Raw genomic sequence first — 26,061 nt, 5'->3', positions numbered from 1 at the left:
GGAGGGTCCTGGAACTTCCTGTCCATTCCTCTTCTCCATGAGCCTCTGATCACCACACTTATCTTTTTCATGTTTCTCTCTCTCTCGCATTCAGAACCTGAGACACAGCCATTCTTATTTCACACTGGTTGAATAAATGAGTGAATACAGAACTTCAAACTCCAGCCTTCCAACTGCGTATCTGTTAGGCAAATTCCATAAGTTTTCTGACCCCCACCTGTGCAGAGCTGAGGTGCATGAAATGCAAGCAGTAGCTACCTCTTTTACTCCAGCCCTAATCACACAGCGATGAACAGCAATGACTGTGCAGCTTAGGAAGGTGGAAAGCAAACAGGAGCTGAGTACTGTACACAGCCCTAAGTCTCAAACAAGGATAAGAAAATAAAGCAAGCCCAAAGAGGGGGAACAGAAAAGTCAGCCCCACACATGGAAGTGACATCAAGAAGTCAATATGGTCTGATCTGCTAAAGGCCTTTCCCTTCCAGAAAGCAGCTGTGATCAGGCTGTTGGCCTCTGGTGTTTGTAGACATCAGGGTCCTTCTGCACTATCAGACTTAATGGGGAATTAATAGATACCTCATAATCAATTTTGTACTCAAGTGTTGCTTCACGCCCTTCAAGAAATCCTTTTAAATTCACTCCCTGCCCTCAAAGAGCCTGGAGCTGCCAGTTGTTGATAGTGAAAAGGATGCTAGGGCTGGAGACACCAGTTTGGACCAAGGAGGGGGGTCCCATGCTAAGCAGCAGTCTCTGTGGACATAGGGATGGAAGGGGGATGAGTAGCCTGGAAGGCCATTGAAGGCTCCCACAGGGCATGCCCTTCAGTACCATGCTGCTGGGCCAGCCTCTCTTTTAGATGATAATGATTACATATAAACCTGCTGCCTGTCCATCTCTTCTTGATTGGATTATGAGTTTCAAAAAAGAAAATCCAGTTTGTCTCTCTCTTTCATCTTTGGTCACACTCAGTGTATGTATGTTAAACTGATTCATTATCCAACTGGCTAGCAAAAAAAGATCATTCTGGCCACATTGAGTCTTTGGAATGCAAAGTGACCTCTAAGAACCTTGATTATTTAGCATTTGCACTTTTGAGGCACAGATTATAAAAATGAAGGGAAGTCAACAGTCGGGCTCCTCCCTTCTTCAGGAAGGCTATGCTATAGTTTGGAGCTGGAAAGTCCCTTAGAGGACCATGTATTAAAGGTATACATAGTTGCCAGCTAAGCACTATGCGGGGGACCTTTGGGTTTTGTTTGTTTCTTTGTTTTGTTTTTTGGTACCAGGAATTGAACTTGGGACCTCACACTTGCCAGGCAGGCACTTGTGCCACTAAGCTATATCCCCAGCCCAAGCCTTTGGTATACAAAGCCTCATAGCAGGTTTCAGGTCTTGGAGACATGCCCTCAAAGGAGATTTGGGACTCTGGAGCTTTTCTATCATGTCCAGACAATGAGGTGATGAGGTTTTGCCCCACCACATCTTTCCTACCATGACGTGTTGCCTCACTGAGTCCCCCTAAAAATGAGGCCAACTGACAGTGGACTGAACCCTTCCAAACTCCAAGTCAAAAGAACCATTTTATCTTTACAAGTGGATTATCTCAATAATTTCTTGCAGTATTGCAAAGCTGACTAATACAGGCTCTGAGGCCTCACAGGGAGAAGAACAGCAACAAGAAGAAGAAGGGGACGAAGAGGGGAAGGAAGAACGGAAGGAAGAACGGAAGGAAGAACGGAAAGAAGACACAGAAAGAGAAAGGGGTACCTCACTCTCTAGCACATGCCATGCACCTGTTGTGAGACACATATTAAATCATGAGATTTTCACACATTCTTCAAAAGTCTCTATTTAGCAGATGAGCAAACTGATGTATTAAAGGACAGATATAATTTCAAAGTTACTAGAGACAGTGACAGAGCCAGGATTCAGACCCTCATATGTCTTCAGGGCATGTTTGATGCACCAAGCCACCACATATCCCCAGATCAGATAATAATATATACACAAATTCTGCAGCCCTAGCAGGACAGGAGCAGCCCTGGATCTAAAGAGTCAGGTGGCATGAGGCTGGGCTCAGAGATGCAGTTTAGCAAAACCCCCGGGGAATAGGTTGGATCACAGCCTGAAGAGACAGTCTGAGCTACTAGCCCACTGCCCTTTCCTCTGCCCCTTGCAGGCACAGATGTCTCTGGACTCCTACAGTTACCAAAGCCAGAGGGCAGTCAGAGGTCTGCAGCTCATCATATTCCAGGAAAAGGCAGGCTACAGAGCAAGGCTTACCTCATCACTGTCCTGATGAGAATAGAGTCATTACCAAGAAGTTGATTATTCCTTTCCATAGAACATCCCAACAGCATAATCTAAAGATAACTGGGTATCTAGAACTTCATAATCACTTAACATTGGGGAAGTTTCTAAAGTTTTCTGTGCCTCTCTTCTCACACCTATAGAAATGGGGGCTCAGTCATAGTATCTATCTTACAAACTTGTTACAAGAATCAATCTAGTCCCTCTATGCAAAGTATTTGGAATAATGTTTGCTCCATAGTAAGCATGGTAGGCACCTGCTGTTATTAGATTTGCATTTCTTTCCTTTTATGGATTTTAAAAATAATTGCTGCAGTAGTGATTGCAGTGTTCTCAAAATACCAGCTAATTTTGATGGATGTGGCTGTGACCTATTTTTCAAGTAATTGCTGCTTTAAATTGAGCAGTCTCTCCTTACAACCTGACAAGTAGCATATTTATTGATGTTCTACATTTTTTTTCTAAGTCATGTCTAACTTATCATTTTATTCACAGGGTGAAAAATACTCCTACTGACAGACTACTAACTACATAATTGCTTCAAAGTTAATCTTAGCAGGTGAGGCTTTTTTGCAGAACCAATCATGGTAACATGTGTTTTTTGATGTTCTCAATGGAAAATACCAGGTACAAATGGCTACACTGTTTCACATTTGTGCAAACTAAAATACCAAGAGGAATACAAATCCTGGGTTGAAGTAAAGGAGAGAGAAGTTTCTATTGTTAGTATAGAGAATTACAAATTGGCAGCTCTGAAATGATTCTATCTGCTACCTTCTAAATTGCAATGAGCTAGACACTGGAGTAACAAAGAACAAGAGATACTTTATTATTAGCATATATGTCATGTTTACTCAATCAGATGAGCACTGCAATTACTCTCTTCTTAGCAAACTTTAAAGAAAGGGAGTCATGAACTTATAAAATAAATGTCATTCTGTTTGGAAAGTTATAGTTTTACAGGTAATTTGTTGCAGATTTTATTCAGATAACTTGTAATGATTTCCTTTCATGCTCATCTTCTATTCTACAAGTCATTTCAAGCACAAACATAAGGACATCTGTAGATGTAAAAACTTGATCAATGCTACAGTTTAATTATTGTCATTTTCTGCCTGTTCATTGGCCAGTGCCTCACATCTACCTCTCCAACCAAGTGTCACCCAGGTGGAGTAGAGCACCATCAGTCAGGGCATGGCTTGGGCTGGAGAAATGCAGATGGGAAATAGGGGCTTTGGAATCTTATAACCTGGCTTCTACCTTTGGGCAAGATATTTAATGTTTCAAAAGCTTCATTTCCTGTACTATAAAATGGTGATATCAACACCATCTTCAATAGATCTACCTGAAATTGAGTATAGAATTTTATGCATATATTTGTTTCTAGTAGGCTTTCAGGATGTGACACATTTTGCTAGGAGGGTCATCCTTCATGCTCTTGCCATTCATGTTCTGGAATTGTGATGACTAGCTATTAGAATTTCCGCCTCTGAAGTGGAAGAAGTGTCTCTGGAATATACTTCCCCAGGGGGAAGTAGCAACCTGTGATGATTTCCCATGCCAGATGCAAAGCGACAAGGTGGAATACTCAGAAGTGGAGTTGGAAACCTGAGGCCACCAGAAAAAAACATGACTGCCTTTGAAACTTTCCCCAGTCCCCAAAGTTCTTCTGCATCTTTTCCCAGTGCTCAGGATAAACTGCATCCACTCCACCCACCTTGCTGAGGTTGAGAAACCTGGGACATCTTCATCAAAGACTCCTCCCAATCATCAAACGCATATCATATGGCAGGAAACAGGCCAGGCCAAAGGGCTGCTTCCCAACTTCTCAAGAAAGGCGTGCCCTGCACTGGAAAATGAGGACTCATTCTGTAGGTGATGACACTGCTTGGGTGCGTCCATTCCTGGACAGCTTCCCTCTTTGATGAATGATTCTTGGCAGCATGACTCCTCCATATTGAAGACATCATTCAGCTTCAGTCTCTAAACCACATGAGCCCTATTTGCCTATAGTAAAGTCTACTCCCAGACACCTGGCTTGTTCTTCTGGATGTGCTCTGTGAGTTGAAAGATCACTAGATTGGAATGCAGAGACCAGGCTTCTACTTCATCCTAGATGGGAGACCTAGTCAAGTCATTGCTTGATCTCACTATCTATCTTCTTTAGTAAAGTAAAAGGACAAATTCTTGCCCTGTATATCTCACCAATGCTCATCATAGCAACCACTTGGTATGAGAAGGCTTTGAAAAGGTACAGTGTCATACAAGTATAAAGAATGTGTACTACAGCTAGGTAGGGTGGCACATGCCTATAATCCCAGCACTTTGGGAGGCTGAGGAAGGAGGATGACAAGTTCAACTCCAGCCTGCGTGACTTGGCTATTTAGCAAGATCCTGTCTCAAAAAAAAGGTGTGGGAGGAGGGGGTTGAAAGTGTGATTTTGTGTGAAAGCTCTAGGTTCAATCCCCGGCACCACCAAAATAAATAAATACTATGAATTAAAGTGCTCCTTTCCCAGGAGTGTCTTTTGCACCTTCTCGCTTTGCCCCTTAACTATGATCTGCCTCCTGATAAGGCTGATGCTTTTTGCAGAAGAAACTATGTTAGAATTTTCTTAATTTTTACTTTTAGATGCTCTACAGAACTTAATAGTACCTGACTTTAGAAGAATAACCACCAGCCAGTACAAGGTCAATAACAGACACCTAATGACAATGTTTTGATGAAACGCTTTAGGATAAATCTCCTAAACTAGGCATGTCAAACCTAAGGAGCAAGACTAGTTATCTATATTAGAATAGCCAGTCAGGGTGGAGGTCACTAGCAGGTCACAGAGCAGAGGCAAATTGAAGAGCCTGGATCCACATAGAGGGGTGGCCACTGCTTACTGTCAGCCAGTTCTGGGTAAACAAGAGTTTGATTCAGGCTAGGTAAACTGATTTCTCCAGAGAGATAGCATCTTATTTTTACATTAAAATAGTTGACAACTGATTCAGTGTTTTCAAAACACTGTGGGAATCCTGTGTGAGCTAAGCAAAAAACCCCAAGGGCCGCTGTCCTTAAGGGCTCCAGTTTACAATCTGTGACATAAAGATTCAGTCAATCATCCATCCTTCATTATAATAAACAAAAAGCAGTGCAAACACTTCCCACTATACTCCTCTCCTAGCAGTGCATTGAAACAGCGAGGCTCAGCACAGACTTTGCTAACCAAGCAAGCTCTAAAGCCTTGCCACCACCTATGGTGAAGGGCCCACATGGCATAATAGCATGTGACAAGCACACAACGCATTCCATGTGTAACCCAGCCATTTAACATAGAACTCCACAATACTCGAGCTAATAAACACCCCATTCAATAAGATGAGCCCACTCACCTCGTGCGTGGACACCATAGCAGTGTGAATTACTCTATATTTCCAAATGCTTGCAATCCAGCCATTCTATGTTGAACCCCTGGTACCTGGCCGCAGGCTGCAGGTCATGCTGTGCAGATCTGGAACACATCTCTACGGAGCTTGCCTCAAGGTGTAGTCCCTCAATTCTCCCTCTCCTTCTATCTCCCAGTGGAAGAAAAGCTAAGGATAAGTCTGGAAACAGCTCAGTGCACTAGGATCAATCATATACCTGCTGCTCAATTTCTCCTCAAATCATTTAACCAACTGTATTAGTCAGGGTTCTCCAGAGAAACAGAAGTAATAGGATATGTAAGAGGAGATTTATTGCAAGAATTAGCTCATGTAATTATGGAAATCCTACTGTCTGACATTAACAAACTGGAGAAACAGGAAAGCTGATGATTGTATAGTTCAGTCCAAGGCCAAAGGCCCGAGAACTGGTGTTATGTCCTGGAGTCTATGGCCCTGAAACCCAGGAACTCCTATGTTCAAAGTCAGGAGAACAATGTCCCAGCCCAAGGAGAGAGCTAACTCACTCCTCCTCTACCTTTTGTTTCAAATCAAGCCCTCAATGTGTTCCACAATGCCTGCCCACATTGGTGAGAGTGGCTCTTCCTTACTCAGTCCACCTATTCCAGTGCTAAGTTCTTCCAGAAATATGCTCACAGACACTCTCAGAAGTAAATTTTACCAGGTATCTGTTTAGCCCAATTGAGTTGACACTTAAAATTAACCATCACATCAATTATCCTGGCAGTAAATAATTCCCTGGAATCTACCCATCTCTGTCAATTCCCCCTTCCCTTCCAGGTGTCACTCACTCTGCACACATACTCCAATGCAGGATCCTTCAGAGCTAAATTTTTATGATTCTAGGAGCTGTCATCCTCAGAGTTCCTAGTACTAAATATGAGTTAAAATTACCTGAGGCTTTGTAAAAATTCAGATTACCAGGCCCCAGCCCTGTAATTATGATTCAGTTGTGCTAAGGACAGAGCTTTGAAATGTCAGCTGTTATTAGTTTAAGTGCCTCTGGTTTGGAAGTCTAAGAGTCCCTGAGATTGTACACCACACAAATGAGGGCAGTGGCTCCAAAATGATAACTATGGGACCACCTATTAGAATTCATGGTTAGTGGTAGAATTGGAGGCTCATTCACAGGAAGTTTTCTGGGCTCCATTCCCAGAAATATAGAGTCAGAATGCCTGGGTTAGTGTAATGGTTGATTGGTTGTGTCAACTTGAGAAGTTTAGTTCAGAAAATCTTAACTAAATCAGCTCAGCAGTTCCACAATTTAGGATGCAGAAGACCCAGCCTAGGGCAGCTTACCACCCAGGTGGTATAAAAGGGTAATGAGGAAGGATAGATCTGTTTCTGTTCTTTAAAGGAGCTCCAGTCTTCTCCTGCAGCATGGTTGTCATCTCCTGGCTTCCAGTGCAGACTCTTCGGCTTCCATCATAGACTCTTCAGCCTTCTGTCGCAGACCCGTCAGCCTCCTGATATGGATTTGTATAGAACACTGCAGTGAACTCCAGACCTTGGGCTGAATCCTTTGGTCTCTAGTGTGCAGATACCCTCTGCATGTTTCCTCATCCACTCAGTGGCTGACCGTTGTAGACCAATCTTGTACTTTCTTATATATTTGTGTACTTCTATTATATCTGTTTCTCTAATAAAACACTGACTGAGAGTTGGGGCTAGAAATCCAAATTTTTATGAGGTTACTTGCCTAAGGTCCTACATGAAGGTAGAAATATGTAATATGTCAGTTGTTACAAGGCTTAAGTGAAAGCTTAATTGGAAAGGTGATATGGAGAAACTTTACAGGGTTCATACAGGATGTCTAAACTTTCCTCTGGTGTTGAAAGTCTGGGACTTGAGGATCTCTTAAAGAACTGAGCTTCTTCAAAGTGCACACTTTTATATTCTTATTCTAGAACAGAACCACAAAGTTTAACACCTGGGCTTTAAGGCAAGCCCCACACTGCTACTAGCTGTGGACCCGAGATAAGCAGCTTAATTTCTTTGAGCTTTAGTTTCCTGATCTTTAAAATGGATGTATAAAAGTTTCTGTGACCTGGTGTTGTGAACCTTAAATAAACTAATGAACCAACAGATGCCTGGAGCACAGCATTCTGCACAACACGAGTTCATTGTTATTAAAGGTACAAAAGGAAGTGTGACTGCCAGTGGCTACTATTTTCTTGCTGGTGTCCAGAGTCAGGTGTGTAGCCATCACCCCATTAGCCCCCTTTTAGTACCTCCCTGGCTGCCTGTGTTCTGGGTTACACTGAGTTCACCCCACAATATGCTTGACCTTACAATCCCTCCTTTTTCTGCACAAAAAACACATATTCTCAAGTAACTGAAGGGGCACAAGTGAAAGAAGCCTTCCTGGCCAAAAGGCTTCAGGAATGTAAGCTCAGCTTCTTCTTTCACAGTCATCTGCTCGCCAGCATGCAGTAATGTTCTGTGTTCCACCGTCCACCCTTCTCTTGTACACCTCTTCTTTCCACTCAGAGGACAGGGCTGTATCACATAAGGACAGGTGATGATTGGCCCATGGGAAGCATGTGACCAAAAATGGAGCAATCAGATTCTTCCTTTCCAACCCTGCCCCATTCTTGCCTTATGTTTGGTGAGCTTCCTTGACTCTATACCAAGTTTCTCTTTTCTGATGAAGCTGGCTCCCTACAATTTCTGTTATACTGAGGCACAGAGACCCCATTAGTATATGTTTTAAAACTCTGAGGAGCTCCAGAGTAAAGAAGCAGATTTATCTTTCAGCTCTGCCCACCTTTGCTTGACCAGGAAACTTTAATAGGAACTAACTTTGTATACTCAGGAATCACACACTGGGTGATGTTGACCCAGGTCCATGCCCCAGGTAGCTGGTTGTGATGAGGATAACTGGTGAGAAAGGAAATGTTATCACTCTCTTGACCTCAATTTTCTCATCTGCAGAATGGGAAAAAGATTAGTTAGCCAACATTAAATAAGAAGTGTATGTAAACTGACTAGTTTTGATAAAGACACAGTAGACTTTCATTCTCATCCACTCTGAACAAGCTAACGGTGAAACATGCATCTCCCCATTCTTTCATTCAAGTATTATCAGCAAGGGGACACCTATGGTTCTTCACATTTAGGTGAGCTGTACCCTGCTAACCTGTAAGCAACTCAGAAGCAGAGATCGTCTGTGATTCACTTCTACAGCTGCAGTGATTAGCATAAGACTGACATATGGTATGTCTTCAACAAATATCCAGCAGAAGGCAGGGAGAGGGAGGGAGGAAGAGATGAGTAAGACACAAAGAAATGGCTCGAAATGGATCCAATTCCCAGTACTCCCAAAGGAACAAGGAGAGGGCTTCCTGTCCATTGGAGAGAGCTTCCCAGGATCTTCCCATCCCATGTGCAGCCAACTTTTCTCACTCCCGCGGACAGAACACCGCCACCAGAAACACAGAAGGGTCTCTGATTGTCAGAACCAGGGATGCCAATAGGGACCCCAGGATTACTATCTGTTTTTATTTTTATGTTAATTCTATTTCAGAATGAACAGGATGAGGTCTTATCCTCTAAGAGCAACTGGGGAACTCCAGAATTCACTTCCAGATGTCATTTGGGTAGGGGTTCTGCTGACCGAGGGAAAATGTCAGCCAGCCTCTCACTGGGCGTGCTCAGACCGGCACTCCGGGTGGGGAGGGGGGGTTAGAGGCGCCTCCTGGAGGCTGCTTACAGGTCCTTATGTCCCCGTTTTCCAAGGGCCCTTCCAGAGCCTAGCTACTCAGGCCTAACATGGGAGGAGGTGGGCCAGAGCTCAGCCTGGGAAGCTGTGAGTCTCTTTGTCCCTTGCCTATATGCACAGGGCGAAACATCTGAGTCACAGCTGGCCCAGCATCCTTGATATTCAGGTGGGTAGGCCTGTGGAAGCTGCCAGCCTCTTTACCCCCTGGCCGCCCTCCTGCTTCTTCGTCCTCCAAAATTTAGATTTTACCTCCCCCTCCCTTCTCCATCTTTCCGTCTTTTTTCCCCTTCTCATCCTGACTCTTGCATGTAGCACACAGTGCGAGAAGGCCTGGCTCTAGCCTCTGGCTCTGCTGACTCCTAGCCACATGACCTGGGACTCTGCGCCTTCACTTCCTCATCCATAGGACAGAGATGGTGACAGTGTTCCCCGAACTGTTGTTGGTAAAATAAAGTACCTGGCCTACAGTACATGCTCAAGCGACGTTGTCTGCTGCAAAGCCCGGTTTAAAGCAAGAATTTTCCCCCATTTCTCACCTTTTCATCTCACCTAGAAAATGATTTTTTAGGTGTTTTCTGTGGCCAGACCCTGTGCTTGGTGCTGAAGGGAAAGAGATGAATATAAGACAAGGACCCTGCTCTGAAGGTGCTCACAACAGAGCAAGACAGGCAGAGAGGAGAGCATGTGGGAGGGGAGTCCAAGTCCTGGACAGGCGCGAGGCCTGGTGTGCACAGGTTGGGACCATAGGGAAGGATTTTTGGAGGAAGCATGATCAGGAGTCTCGCTGAGGCATCGGAGCAGCCTACTGAGGGCAGAAGATCAGCCTGGGCAAGGATGCGGGACTGGAGAGAGTTTGCAAGGCTGAGCCTGCAGGGGTCCTAGCAGGCACGGCCCTTCCTGTATCCTCCTACAACCCAGTCAAATGCCTTAGTAATGGTCAAACAATAGTCTAGGGAAGAATCAGGGCCAGATCTCAGGATTCCTAGTTCTCAGTTCAGCATCCTCTTCAATGAGCTGCACCACTGGTGCCTCCTAGCCTGTAGCATTAGAATTTATCAACATAATGGCCTTATTTCTAGAATCTCAGCATCTCAGATCCCCAAACCACTTGTCATGAAGTCATTAGTATTGTGGGGTTCAGATGATTTAAGGGGTTTGGACATGTTCTAGGTGTGATTTCAGGGAATCTGAAGGCTCCCTGGGCCCCAGCAACGTGCCCCTTTACCTTTCTTCCTGGCCTTTGCTCCAGGGAGCAAATGAAGCCCAACCTATGCAAAGGAAAGAAGCAGAGGAACTTCCAAAATGGGCCCATGCTCCATGCTTGTGTTGTAACCCACCTAGGCTTACCTCAGAGTCAACTCAGAGCCTACCACCACCAGCTCCTGTCCTGGCTCTGCCCCGGTGATGTTGGTCACAGGGGAAATTTTCTTTTCTTGCATAGAAAGTAGAGAATGGAAGTGGACACTCAAGAGGTTCAGGAGAGCCTAAAAGTGTGAGGGTGTACTTTTCCACAGAGTTCCTGGCCTGCTGGTCAAATGAACTCCTGAAGCATGTGTGTGGAGGTCCCCAGGTTTTCTGAAACAAATGATCCCAAGAATCCCTCCTACTGCTGCCTCCAGCTCCTCTCAGGATCCAGCTCCCATCACCATGAAAAAGGCACATCCCCCTCGTGATCCCAATTTCATGACCGAAAGGGTAAGAAGCTCCCGCAGCCTCTTGCCCTTTACTCTTCTCCACCTAGCTGAGCACTGTGCAGAAACCACAACCATACTGCGTGACGTGTGAGTCAGGGGGCTTCTCCCCCTTCAGACCACGGGGAGGAAGGGGGCAGGAGAAAGAAGGGGAGGGACAGGGGCCAACCAGCTCGCACCTCACTTATTTGTAAGTAGCCCATGTGGTTTTACTTTGCACCCACTTCTCCAGTGGGAGCCTGCATGTTAGCACCTGGGGACACCTGTCTCCAATTAGCCCAACCATTTCCCTAAGAAATGATAGCCCCAAAGTGATGGGCCTCCAGGGGTCTCCCCCACCCCTCAGAGAAAGCTCTGGCTCTGTCCACTCTCCAGAGCCAGAGGCAAAGCAGAAGCAGGAGAGAGAGGACTTGGGGGCTTGGGAGGGCCTTCCCCTGAAGCAGGGAAGAGTGGCAACACTTCTTAGCTCTGAACCTTCAAGCTGGCTGAGAACACCTGGTGGCCTTGTGACTGCCAGGCGAGGGATGCTTCGCATTCCTCAGTGGCCACGCTGGACCTGAAATGGAAGCCAGCCTACTCAGAGGGCGTCAGAGGGTGCTAGGGCTGCGGGGTCACCTTTTGGGGGCCTGGCTGGATTTCATGGTCCCAGCAGTCAGGATGATTTGCTGAGGATTCCAGCCCTCTGTGCCACCTGCTGGGAGGCCTGGCCCAGCTGGGGGAAGGCTGTCAGCTGCTCTGTGGGGCCTTCAATAACATTAGGAAAACAAAACACTCCCTCCTCCCCTCACTACCTTGAGAGGTCCTACTTCACACATTTGACTGACTGAAAGAAAATTGCTTATTCTCACATCTCCCACAGATTAGACTTCCAATATTGAAGTCATGGGCCTCAGTCCTAATATAGAGATGAAGAAGGGGTAGATTTCCAAAACTACCAGTATATGCTGTAACTTTGTTTTGAAAGTGAATAAATGGATTGTTTTTTTTTTGTTTTTTTTTTTTTTAGCTTTTGTTTTGTTTTGTTTTGTTTTTTGAGACAGGGTCTCACTATGCAGTTCAGGCTGGGCTTGAGCTCACTTTGTAGCCCAGACTGATCTCACACTCGCAATGATCCTCCTGTCTCAGCCTCCCAAGTGCTGGGATTACAGGCATGCACCACCATACCCAGCTCTGGATTGATTCTTGTGGTTGGCTTCTTAGGTCTCTAAAATAAATAAGCCTGGTAAAATCCTCATGGCTTTGTCATTTAGGTTTGTTTTAATTCACATGTGGTAAAATTGAGACATAATTCACAAAACACAAAACTCATTTGCGTGCAACAGGTTTTATTCACAAAGTTATGCAACTAACATGTCAATCTGATTTTAGAAACCCTGCATTATCCCAAAGAGAAACAACCCTCATTCCCCATTCTCCTCTCCCCCACCCCCTGGCAACCACTCATCTATGTTCTGCTTCTATGTATCTGTCTTTTCTGGACATTTCATAAAAATAGAGCCAAACTATGTTTGGCCTTTTATGTCTGACTTCCTTCACCTAACAGGATGGTTTTCTGGTTTGGTTTTTTTTTTTTTTTAGGTTTTGGTCTTTTTCTGGTACTGGGAATCGAACTCACGACCTTGCACTTGCCAGGCAGGCACTGTGCCACTGAGCTAAATCCCCAGCCCAACAGGATGTTTTTCAAGATTCACCCTTGCAATAGTACATATCAAAGCTTCTTTCCTTTCGAAGGCTGAGTAGTATTCCATTGCATGGATATACCATCTTGTGTTTATCCACTTAGCATTTTAAGGACATTCATGCTTCTACTTCTTTGGCACTTATGAAAATGCTACTATTCAAGGATGGGTTTTTAAATCACATTTTTTGGCTTTTTTCTATGATTTCTCCTCGAATGATTAGGCTTAGAATATCCATCAATATTTCTCACCAACTACTCTTAATTTTTCACTTATCATTGCCTAGAGAAAATGTGCACAAATTATGTACCTCTGCTCTTGACACCAAGGTGGACCATAGAAGACTATTATCGAAGAACGTTCCCGATACTGAGCTGTCGAACAAGGTCAGGCAGCACAGATGGCTTAAGGGAGACAGCTCAGGCTGACAGTGTCAGAAGCCCTTGGCTTGGGGTCTTGGCAACTCTGAAGGCAAATTTGACTCTCAGCTTGATTGGGTTGATTGAGTTGAGGGACACCTAGCAAATCAGTAAAGCACACGGCTAGCTGTGTTAGTGGGGGTGTTCCCAGAAATGACTGCCGCGTAGGAAGCAAATCAAGGAGGGATGACTCACCCTGATTGTGGGTGACACCATCCAATAGGTTTGGAGCCCAGACAGCATGAAAAGAGGAAGAAGGAATAAGTCAGCCTGTGCTTGCAAGCTCCATTCTGCTTGAGTGGGTGCACCTTTCGCTGCTGACAGAACCTGTGCGTACTACACTTCAGTTTCTTCAGCCCTTCAATGCAGACCTGCACTGGCGACTCTCCAGGGAGCTTCCAGACCATCAGTCTGAAGTGCTGTATCCTCAGTCCCTCTCATTTTGCCACTTTCAGCTTCTTGGACTGAGAAGCTATTAGATCCTCTGGCTCTCCAGCATTCAGCTTCCCACTGTGGACAATCTTGTTGGCGATCTTATAAACCAATCTAATAAATCCTTTTACATAATAAATGTAATCAAATATATATATATGCAATTCTACAGAACCCTAACCAATACAGCAACCAAGTAGCCATTAATATTATATCAGATGCTATACCTTCCTAAGTATAAACCAGAGACCCAGAAAATATACACAATCATGAAACAATCATGGTGCTTTTTTTTAATTGATGGGTTTAGCTATGTAATACCCTCCCTTGCTTTGGGAGATATGCATGTTTCTTGATTCTTGGTGGCAGATCTTGGGTTACAAGAGAATGTTGGGATCATATTGAAATGAATCCTCCCACAGAGTGTAACTTGTTATTGGGACTGGCTGCCTAAAGAACCCCTTACCATCCACCATGAGACAGTGCTCAGAAAAGCCCGGAAAAACCTCCCGAGAACTCCCCAAAGTACCTATCAAGCAAGAGGCATCATGCACATGTGCCACATGCAGACAGCCTAAAGTCACTCAGCTACAAGGAAGCTCAGAAAACCCACAGCCACCTTTTGGTGTGTCCTGCCTCCACAGCTAATGGGTGAGGCTGGAGACACAAGGAGAGGTGGAGAGGTGAAGAGAATAAGCAGCCCTCCCTCTCCTGGGGCTGGGAAGAAGACTGAATGCCCCACTAAAACTGGGCCAAACTGAGGACAAAAGTTATGGGTCTTCCAAGGTGGCCTTATGGAGAAAGAAGAAGGCCTCGCCCACTGAGCAAGAGTCAAGAGGCAGGGGAAACAAAAGTAACCTGGCTTTGATGTTTACAATATTGAGTCTTGGGTGTCCGGCATCCCAGTGTTTTTGGAAGGACCCCTTCCAGGGCTGAGCCCAGGGACAAAGGACCTAAGTACTGCACACCTCAAGTCTGCCTTCTTGGTCTGGCCCTAACCTTCTGTGTGAGTTACTCTGCTCTCCTTGAGCCTCTGATTCCTTCAACATGATCAGAACTATTGCATGGGCTGTGGGGTTCCAAATCCGTATATTAATGTAAATGTGGAGAATCCACTTTTTGGAAAGATAAGAAGGATTGTTTCGTGCATTTATTTCTACAGACAGGAACAGGAGGGCAGTAGGGCACAGATAAAGAAGAGGTTCCCTTTCCACTCAACACCACTGTGTGACTTAGGTAGATTTAGACTAGAAGGAAGACAAAGGAGGGCCTCTCTGTGAGTGCGACTTTTCCAGCAACTAAGATATATTTACATTGCATGAGGCCTTTTTCAGTCTCTTCTCTGTTGCTATAGCAGAATACCAGGGGCTGGATACTTTATAAAGCAAACAAGCTTATTTCAACTTGAGGTTATCGAAGCCAAGAATGCTAAGAGCATGGTGTCATAAGAACCTTGTGATTCAACTGCTGGTAGAATGTAAGCATATAGGAAAGAGACAACACACAGGATGGCTGGGCCTTGCACTAACCCACTTTCACCTTAACGAATTCACCCCTGAAAGTGAGGAGTAACTCACTCCCACAAGAATTCACCCACACTCCTACATACATCACAAGAAAGGCACTCATGCATTTTAAGAACATAATCACTCTTAAAAGCCCTCCACTTCTCAGTAATTTTGGTTTGGGAATAAAATTTTCACATGAGTTTCAGAGGGGAAATAAGAGGTTCATAAATAGCAGGACAAAAAGCCTTGGTCTTTCTTATCTCTTGTTGTCTAATCCTTACAAGCGCAGGATGAGAAAGGTGCTCATATCATCTTTTATTTTATTCTTGAGGGAAATGAGGCAGAGGGAGTATAAGGACCTTAGTATGAAAACTAGGACTGAATTCCAGTGATCTGCTTCCAACACCTGCAGCCATAAACAGAGCACTTACGTTTATTTTTTTCCCTCAACTGGTGCCTGGACCAGTGCCAGGAACATAGGAAGCAATCAGTAAATATGTTGAATAAGTGGATGGATGAATCAGTAGGTAAATTAAAAAATAAGTTCATAGTATGAAGCCTGGTAAATATAGAAAATGTGTAGAGGAAAATTTACACTACCCATAATCTCCTAATCCAGAGATAACCATGGTATTTTTCTTCCAATATTTTTTTCTGAAAATAGAATTTAAGGGGAGGTAATATTTACATCATCAAATTTACTATATACACATAGCTCTGTATCTGGCTTCTTTCACTTAAAATGATCTCATAAGTATTTTCTCATGTCATTTAAAATTTTTCAAAGGCATTGTTTTAATAACTGCATGATATCTCACTGCAGTTATATTGCAGTTTGCTTAACTATTCTACTATGGCGGGATATTTGAGTTGCTTCCAAATAACTGTGCAATAAACATCGTTGTACATAAATCTTTGTCCTGATTCCTATTTTCTTGGCAGACATCCCTAAGAGGGAAATTATACATCATGTATTAAGAATATTTTAAGTCTTTTAGGTACACACTGCAAAATTATTTTCCAGAAAGGTAACACTAGTAACCACTTTATCCCTTTGTCATAAAAATTAAGGATATTTTTAAAGCTTTTTACCAGTTTCACAGGTGAAAATTAAGATTTTTTTTCACTTCTGTATATATGTACATATATGTATGCATACATATATTATTAGCAAACAGTGTTTCATACTTATTGCTTATTTATAGTTCTTTTTAATTTTTAATTTTTATTAGTATGTGTTTGCAGTACATAATGATTACATTCACTGTGGGGAATTGGTAAATGTACATAAAACATCTCAGTTCTTTTCCTCCCCTTCCCCTCCCCACTTTTTGCCAGCATCAGATTCATTTATTTATCTTATAAATTCTTACCAAGTTAGTTATTATACACAGAGATTAACAACCAGGCTAATAGGCCAAAAGACATTTAACACATATAAGACAATTGTACTAAATCAAGGTACAGTTCTTCCACAAGCATTTTTGTCTTTAGTTCATTTCTCTATTGTAATATCTTCATTGACTTATATGTACTTTTTATATATGAGGGCTATAATGTCTTGTCAGATTGTTTTATTGAAATTTGTTCTTGATTCACAGCATCTCTTATCTTTATGTTTTAACTTCTTTCTCTGTCCACAAATCAGGTGTGACCATACGTCCAGTGACATCCTTAAAACCTTGTTACTTTACACACCTGTCAGAGTATAAACTGTCAGCAAGGACACATGGTGTCAGGAGTAGCCTTATGAATCACCCTAACAGAGAAATCGAGGTGCCCACCTCGTTGCATGAGCTCAGTGTCTGCCACCACCATCACCTACCTCATCAGCACTGCCTGCTTACCTGCCCTAGGGCCAAGCTGTGCAGCAGACACTGAGTGTTCTGATAAGCACTGAAGTGGCATTTGACCAGCCTCCAGCTTCAGATCACAGGACAGTGGGCTCAGCTGCAGATGTCAGCAGCCAGGATGGAAACCGTGAGAATGATTAGTGACACGGAGTGCCAGCAGATGTTTCTGTCCCTTACAGTTGCTGATCTAACAAGTCATCTCACAGCTGGTACAGCTCTCTTGGGCCTCATGGTTTTAGAGCTGGGAGAAAGCAACCTTTTCACTTCTCTGAGGCCTGCTGTTGGGGGTGGAGGGTGAAGGCCAGGCAGGGATAACTTCAGAGGCCTTCACCAGTAGGGTAAAGATGATGTTAAGCATGTGTGCAGCAGGTGACATGACTGCCTAGTAATACAAAGGTTCCAGAGGCCCACGTGTCATGGATTGATTCATTCCTTCAATCATTCAAAGCATGTTTACAGGATGTGTATAAGAAGGGTCACAAGAAGCCATCCCACAGAACATGTGGCTGGTGCTGAAATGTAAAGGATAATTAGAAACTCAATAGGAAGGGAAATCCAGAGACAGGGAACAGCATCTACGGCTCAAAGAACCAGAGAGAGCACCGCGTCTTACTGTCTCAACAAAGTAAATCTCCTGGGTGCAGCTGTGGGGTGCTTGCTGACAGGCTCAGGGACCAGCACCTCTCCAAAAAAGCCTTTGCATCCTCTCTGACAAGTGAACATGAATCCAGAGAAAAACATCCTAAAATAGGCTGTCAAAGTCTCCTCTCTGAGATGTACTGCAGGGTCTTCTGCCCTTTTTGACAGGTCGGCCTTGTCCTCCACCCATGGCCTGGCCAGGTGCCCTCTCCTCAGGATATGCACTTCCCTACTCTGTCCTTTACCCTACTTCCCTTTTCTCTGTTCCTCGTTTTAGAAGACTATTAATGAATGTTATAATTTTCTCAACTTTTTTTTCTATTTTCTATTGTTTTGTGTTTTTCTTCCACAATCATAGAAATTCCATCAATGTGTCTTCAATGCTTTCTATTCAACCTTTTATATGATTTTTATATTTTTAGTCTCCCAGAGCTCTTGTTTTTATAATGGTCTTTTTGATAGTCTCCCTGTTCTTGTTTTGTAGATAACACATCTTTTATTAATCTCATTATATTAATGTGCTTTTTTTTGCCATCTCTTTTTTCCCCTAGCTTTCACAAGAAAGGCTTTCCTTAAATGTCTGGTGACCCTTCGCTGCCTAACCATTTTTGTATGGCTGATGTAGGAAGTCAATTGAAAGCTCTTTGTGCAAAGACAGGAGGTCTCAGAAGACAAAAATGTGTTGAATAAGCTGTTTATTAGGATTCTTTCAAATGATCTTTTCTCTAAATCTTTTTCTAACTGGTCAGTTTCCTTTGACAGGAATCCTAAACTCCTGCTAAATGGTACAGTCCTGGAGTTTATGGGGCCCAGTGGCAGAACGCGAAGAGTGAGGATCGAGTCTCCCTGATCAGAATGTAGACGTTCCCTCAGTCCCCTACTTTCCATAGGGCCAGCCCCTGCCCCCAACACTTCCCAAAGCTACAGCTTCTTTCCGTCTTCTTTCCAGAGATGACCTCCATTGCACTGCTAGAGGGGAACAGGGTCGGCTGCCTGCTGCATGCAAAGGAGAAGAAATCACAGGATCTTCCCTACCTCTAAGACTTCTGCACTGTCTTACTGATTAAGGTCCTAACTTATTTTCAGAGGTACCAAATGCCTACAATTTCTAAGAATTTCTGGGTTTCTGCCATGGCAGTGAGGTTTCCTTCCCAGCTTTCTCCCCATCCCAACAGGCTATCCTTCAGCTTCCTCTGCACTACTGTCAGTGCTGTTTATCCACTTGCCATTTTCAAAAACCTTATTCACCTCTCTCAACTACTGTCACCTACTCTCTTATTTTGCCCTTCAGAGTTTTCAGGTCTTGACTCATTTACTGTATCCCTTTAGAATTTTGGAAGAGAAGATATTTAAGTGGATGTGTACTCAAATCAGCTATGTTTATCTCTACTTGATTTGACCTTTAAATTCTATGCTTTGTGTTATTAGCCATACTAAGGAGGTCAAAAAAGCCGCCTGGAATATTTTTGTGCAATGGAATTCAAAGAATAATCTAAAGATAAAGAAATTCTGCTGTTCGTTTGTTGAAGCGAGGTCTCTCCCTATATAGTGCAGGCTGGCCTTGAGCTCACTGTGTAGCCCAGCCTGGCCTTGAACTCAAAATGATCCTCCTGCCTCAGCTACCCAAGTGCTAGGATTACATGCATGTGCCACCACACCCAGCTGCTCTCTTTGTTTCAAACCTCAAGTCATCACAGTTACTAAGTACCTGTCACATGCCAGGCACAGAGTTAGATGTTAGGATGGAGACATCCATCTGGCCCTGCTGAGTTGCTGGCTTAGTTGGAAGGTAGCCAAGTGAACAATGCTGTGTGAGACCCAAAGTGTGCAGGGATGCAAACTTGCAGGGAGGCAAAGTCTGAACAAGTTTGCATGTGGTGGAGACAATGGTGAGTGGCACCATTTCTTCAATATCTTTCCACACCCTGCCCATTCACACAGTGAGGCACTAGCACACACACTTGCACCTACAGACAGGTACCCCACATGCAGTTAAAACTGCCTGGGTCCTAGGAGGTATTTGGTGTCGTCCATTTTTTGCTGCTATAATGGGTACTTTACAAATTAGAGAAATTTATTTGGTTCATAGCTCTAGAGCCCAAGACGTCTGAGATTGAAGGGCCTCATCTGATGAGGACCTCCTTGTTCTGTCCTAACATGACAGGTAGCATCACATGGCAAGAGAGCTGACACAAGAAAGCAGCAGAGAAAGCAGGAGAGAGAACCAGACTCCTCTTTTATGACTAACCCACCACCACTGCAGAGATGACATTAATCCATTCATGGCAGCAGAGTCCTCGTGACCTAACACCTCCTTAGGCCCACCTCTTAATACTGTTACAATGACTGCAACATTTCAGTGAGTTTTGGAGGAAGAAAACCTTCAAACACAGCAGTGCTCAGTAAATGTTTACGGAGTCAGGGAAACATCTAGGGCTACATGACAGCTCTACAACATATTGGCTGTGTGAATGTGGGGGTGCGTGCTTCATAATAGAGACTTAGCTCAGAGGACAGGAGTAATGAGGGAGTGTTCTTTCTCTGAGACTCTAAGATGTTGCCTTTACCTATATTCACACACTCTGTCTTCCTGCCTGTCACTTATCTACTATCTATCTCTCACATACTTTCTGTTTATCTCTCCATCTCTTTCTTACACACACACACACACACACACACACACACACACACACATCACAAAGCTCTTGCTCAGAGCTTCTGAATTTACAGTACAGAACTCTGCACATTACCATGTGGGAACCCCATTGTCTACAAGGAGTTCACAACAAAGGGGAAGTCAGTAGAAGGAGACAAACTGCCAAGAAAGACCAGAGTTTCAGGCGCACACCAGCCAGGCTCTGTCCCAGCAGCAGAAAACGAAAACCCCACTAGGGAGATTCTTTGAACATGCAAGCGTGAAAACGCACACTATGGGGGAGGTGGTGGGGCAGCTGGGACAATGTGCTACCTTCTTGAAAAAACCAACAGGTTACTCCCCACAAAGCCGAAGGTGCCAGTGGGTAAACAGATTGGAAGTGGCACGTGTGCTCAAGAGGGATAACTCAGAGCCTTTGAGTAGGAATCGGAGCAACAAAGGGAGGAGAGTGTGGAGGCTTCTGATAGAGGACAAGGCAGCCAGGGAGTCCCAGGCCTCCCATTGCCAAGAATGGAGACTGCATTAAATCTTGCTTGGCAAAGGGGCAGCTCAATATTAAGCTGCTATCAATGGCAGTTGAGAGGGTGTCCCCAGTGCTACTAGGGCAGGAGGATGGGAAGAAGGAGGCTCAGGGCAGCTGAGGGAAAGGCAAGTATTATGCACTCTCCATGACCTGTTTTTCCTTAACCTGCTCTGAGCAGAACCTGGGCACTCTATAAAGAAAGTGGAAGGGGGAAAGAAGGTCTTGGGCTCCTAGGAGGCAGTAGAGGTGCCGAGCAGCTTTTGTCATATTGCTTACCTCAGCAGGAGGTGGCATGCACCACTGAAGAAGTCCAGAGGGGCTAAACAACTGGCAGGAAGTTGCACAGCAAATCAGTATCAAAATTAGAACTCAAATGCAGGTCTCCTGACTCTTAGTCCTGAATTCATTTACCTTGAATATCTGCTCCTCCTCCCTAGCTGGAGTAGATCTTCCAATTCAGGCAACACCAAGATGTGCTGATCAAATCCCATTCCCAGCATATAATTTCACATGCATAATCTAGAAGTTGGCCAGCCTGTTCAGGACACAAGGTCCAGGCTGCAGTGGTGGCCACATCTCCCCGCTCGGCCACTCTCTTTCAGCTCACTCCCCTTTGCCTCCTTCCCAGGCCTTACTCAAATCAAGAAAGGCAGGCAGGTGCCGCTTAGTATCTGCACTCTCTGCAGATGCTCGAGTGCCTTATATAAAATTGTGTAACATCTGTATAGAATCTACAGGGCACCCCCCACATATATATATGTCCATTCATTCACAGATATCTACAGAGCAGTTACAGGCTGCTAGGTGCTGCCCACCCTCGACACAGGAATGTGGGTGCAAAGCCCTTAAAGCAGTGAAGATGGAAAAAACCCAGTGGCCTCTCTACCTTCCAGAAACTCACCATAAGAGATTCAGCTGAGAGGTCCCTAACCTGAACATTACAGTATGTCTACGGTCTAAAGCTGAAGGACTAAACAGTACCCATAACATGCCTGGTAGAAAGAGCAAACTATCAGATGGAAGAGAAATAACACAGAATTAATACTTGGACTTTTCCAGGTAATCCTTGGGCGGGTCATAGCTAGGGGACTCCCAGCACTGACTCCTCAGTAGTGCTTCCCAAAAGGAACAAGACATTTTGAAGTCCAGGTAGCCCCAGGGTTCATTTCCAGTCCTGCTACATGTTGGTGTGTGATGTTGGTTTAGCCACTTGACTTCTCCTTATAACTTCCTGCTATGTATAATTTGTACCTTATATTGTTGTTAATAAAAATGAAATAATGCATATAAAGTGCCTAATACAATGCCTGGCATGTAGTAAGTGCAAAATAAATGGATTATGTTGTTTTAGATTTTATTGCTAATAACAAATAACCCCAAAGAAAGGCAATCTAAAAACAACAAACATTTTAATTTGCTCATGATTTTATGAATCAGCAAGTAGAGAAGAACCTGATCTACACATGGCCTCTCCAGGAAGAGCCAGACTTCACACATGACAGCTGACTTGTACACAGCAAATGCCCCAAGTGGACCAGGTGGAATTTACAAGGCTTCTCCTTGCCCTTTTTTGAAGGTCCACTCATCACCTCTGCCAAACTCTACTGGCAAAGCTCTCATAAGCCAGCCTACACCTGAAAGGAGAGGCACAGGTCCTACTTCTCAATGGCAAGAGTGTCAGAGACTTCCGGGGACCATACTGAAAGTGGTTTTCACCTGGCAGAGCCAGTCGTGCATATCTGTCCCCACCTCAAGTGGCCATAGGGCTCGAAAGAGAGTCATAAAACCTTTGACTACTTTTCTGAAATATGATATTCTCATCAGAACGTTGAGATATAGTAAGGCCAGTAGATCAGGAGACAACTGCCATTGAGAAGATGGCTCACCACTCACCGTGCCCTGAAAAGGGGCCAGAGAAGGAGGCACGGGGCCATCAAAAGGCGGAGGGAGAGGGTCAAACTGAAGATAAGGACCTCTGTTGTGGCTCTAGCAGAAGCCACCTGGTCAAGCAAGGCCAGTAGCTGAAGTGCTCTAGTTTGAGTGGTCTCAGCAGACTCTGGGTGGACAGATTGTCCCTCTTGTCCTATGTCTGGCACTGGGTGATCAGGGAAGGTAGGTAATGACCTAGAGCATGACAGCCCCACAGAAGTCACTGGAGATGGCCTGTATTTGTAAAATGTGGCCCTGGTGCCCTGTTAATCACCTCTAGGAATTGGCTCAACCTGGAAGCAGCAACGCCTTTCCAAAGTCAGCAAGGCTCCAACATGTCAAAGCAACAGAGTACAGGGAAAGAAAGAAAACCTATGGCTAACATGCCAAGAGGTGGCCCTGCCACTGGGCAGTGGATAGTGGTCTGTCTGCGCTGCCTGTTTCAGGAATGCTCTCCACCACATTCACGGGGTGCCCTGTACTCCTGCCTCCACCTCCTGCAGGGAAGGGCTGACTACTCCCAGCCCTCTAACTGCCCAGCCTTGCTCAGAGCAGGACTGTGGCTACTGTCAGTGAGGTCCCTGCTGCTCTGCAGTCATAACAAAGATAAGGATGGAAGGGAAGCCTTTCTCCTAAGCAGCTCAATGCCACTTGACAAGAAGCTTTGTAAACATCATCTCATGTGGCCAACACTTCAAAACCCCTGTCCCTCCCTCAAATCACTCTGGCCCTTGATCCAGTTTTAAATGAGACTTTTGGTGCCAGAAGCTTGTTAGACATCTGGTTCTACTTGACTTTGCAGGGGGGTCGTTAAGGGTGGGAATGCAGCTACCTCAACTCAAACCAAACCCTGTGACTCAGAAACACACATCAAATGAGATCCCATGAAACTGCATTTCAAAACAGTAAGGGAAAGCCAGACAATGAAGATGGAGAGAGATAACCACCAAGACAGACACACTGCAGAGACCCTCGCCTTGCCCCCCAGGCCTGGTAGAGAGCACTGCAACCCCACCCTCAGCCCCACCAGCCACCCACTGCACAGGAGGTGTCCAGGACAGTGACCTGGAGAGAACTGGGCCACCTCTCCACTCTTACAAGCTTCCTGTTTCCCCAACCAACAATCACTAAGTGCTCTTGGCTTTTCCACAAACTTGTCCCTCTGGCCCACCCTTTTCTCACCATGCCCACCACTCCAGCCTCGTCCAAGCCATTCCTGCCTCCCTCAGTTCCTGAAGAGCTCTTCTGACTGGCTTCTGGTGATAAAACAGATCTGAGGAAGTCCATCCAATGATCTTAGGATAAAGACCAAAATAATGAGTGGATCCTAAAGAATCCACCTGTCTGGCCCCTGCCTACCACTCCTTCCAGCTCTGAGCTCCAAGCTCCAGGCCCTTGCACATGCCCTGCCATTTCTCCCCTGCCTCTCTCTGGGCACCTTCACCTACCTCAGACTTGCTCATCCTCCACTCTGCACTCAGTCTCTGCAGAGTCATCCTTCAGTTTCCAGCTGCAGCCTCACTCCTTAAGGAAGCCCCTCATGGCATGTTCCCCTCATTGCCTCAACTCGATCACAAAGTAGATTCTTTTATTCCAAGCTGTGACTGAGCTGTGGGCTTTCCCTGCCAGTACTTATCACCCACACATTTGGAAAGTGAACACTTGTCTAATGCTTATCTTCCTTGCTAGGTCAAAAGTGCCATGAGAAAGAGGGTTTGCTGGGGTTTTGTCCTCCCTAACATAGTGCCTGGTGCACACAAGGCCCTCATCCTGTTGGATGAAATGAAGAATGAATGAGTAGGATTTTCCTACAGGTGACCGTAAGTGTGAACTCTGGTACCCAGTGGTACCCACTGGGGCCCAATTTTGTTTCAGTGATAGATGAGTGAGGTCACAGAATGTTCATCTTATTTAACATTCAGACTCTGGTGGCTTGACCGTTTGGGGATATTAACATGGGATTTATGCCTTTGGTAGGATCAGGATGCTGCCAAGTTTTGGTTGGTTGTTTATTTTTCATAATATTCCAAGAATTTGGTATATGAAAAAATTACCATAGTGATGAAAAAGAAGAGAAGAAAAAAAGAGGGAGGGAGCAAGAGAGAGAGGTAAAAGGGAGGCAGAGAAACAAAGGAGAGATAAAGTACAATCCACGACTACTCAGTGTTTCGAAAAGAGTAGAACTGAAACAATATTTTATTTTTTTGTTTGTTTGTTTTGTTTTTGTTTTTCTTCTGGTACCAGGGATCGAACTCACGATCTTGTGCTTACCAGGCAGGCCCTGTGCCTCTGAGCTGAATCCCCACCCCCTTGAAACAATATTTTATATCAAGACAGATACCTTGCAAACAAGCCTGCTCCTCCGATTTAAGATCACATTTGACACAAAAACAGCAAGGAAGTTACTTTGAGTAGTCAGAAAAACAACAAAACCAACCCAAGGACAGCAGGAGGAAAAAAATAACATAAGAGGGTAAGGAAGAACTAAATGAAATCAGAAACAGAGATTCAGGAATGAGACCGCCTGTACAGGGCACAATGATGGCATCCCAGTGGTTCCCCTATCCTCTTGTCCACATTGGTCCCCTGTGTCTTCTGAAGTCCATAAGAAGGACCTAAAACCACTCACTCCAAGGAAAAAGTGATGACATCAGGGAAAAAGGACATCTAAAGAAAATAGAGATCTATTATAAGGTGCAACAATAAATTTCCAGTTGATAAAATGTCAAGCTGCATAAGAAGGTGGTACTTTTATAAGACTGCAAGCATGCATCAGCAAGGTCACAGCCCCCAAGTCATAGGTTTAGGGGTTTTGCCCCAGTGGATCAAGAAGGCAAAAAATGCATTGGCTGAGTCTGTTCTATAAGTGGAAAAGGAAAAGGAAGCTGCTATTTACTAAACTGTTGTCTGTAAGCATGTGCTAGGAACTTTGTGCATGCTTCATTTAATATGTGGACTAATGCTAGGAACAAGGTAGGAATAGTACCTTTTTGCAAATGAGGAAAATGAGTGCCCTACAGATCAGGCAGCTGCTCCAGGGTCACATAAGCTTGCAATGCAAAGGCGAGATGTGAGCCTTTGAAGTAACCTTTCTTCTTGTCTTTAGTCCTCACTGAAGGTACAGGAAAGCCAGCTGACATAGGGATTTGGGATGAGCCTATTTGGAATGGAGTTAAGAGAGAGAGGCCAGGGGCTGGGGATTTAACTCAGTGACATAGTGCCTGCCTGGCAAGCACAAGGTCATGAGTTCGATTTCTGGTACTGGAAAAAAAA

This window comes from Chinchilla lanigera, unplaced genomic scaffold, assembly GCF_000276665.1.
Source record: "Chinchilla lanigera isolate Chin_1 unplaced genomic scaffold, ChiLan1.0 scaffold00058, whole genome shotgun sequence".
Lineage (NCBI taxonomy): Eukaryota > Metazoa > Chordata > Mammalia > Rodentia > Chinchillidae > Chinchilla > Chinchilla lanigera.
This window is presented reverse-complemented; position numbering follows the sequence as displayed.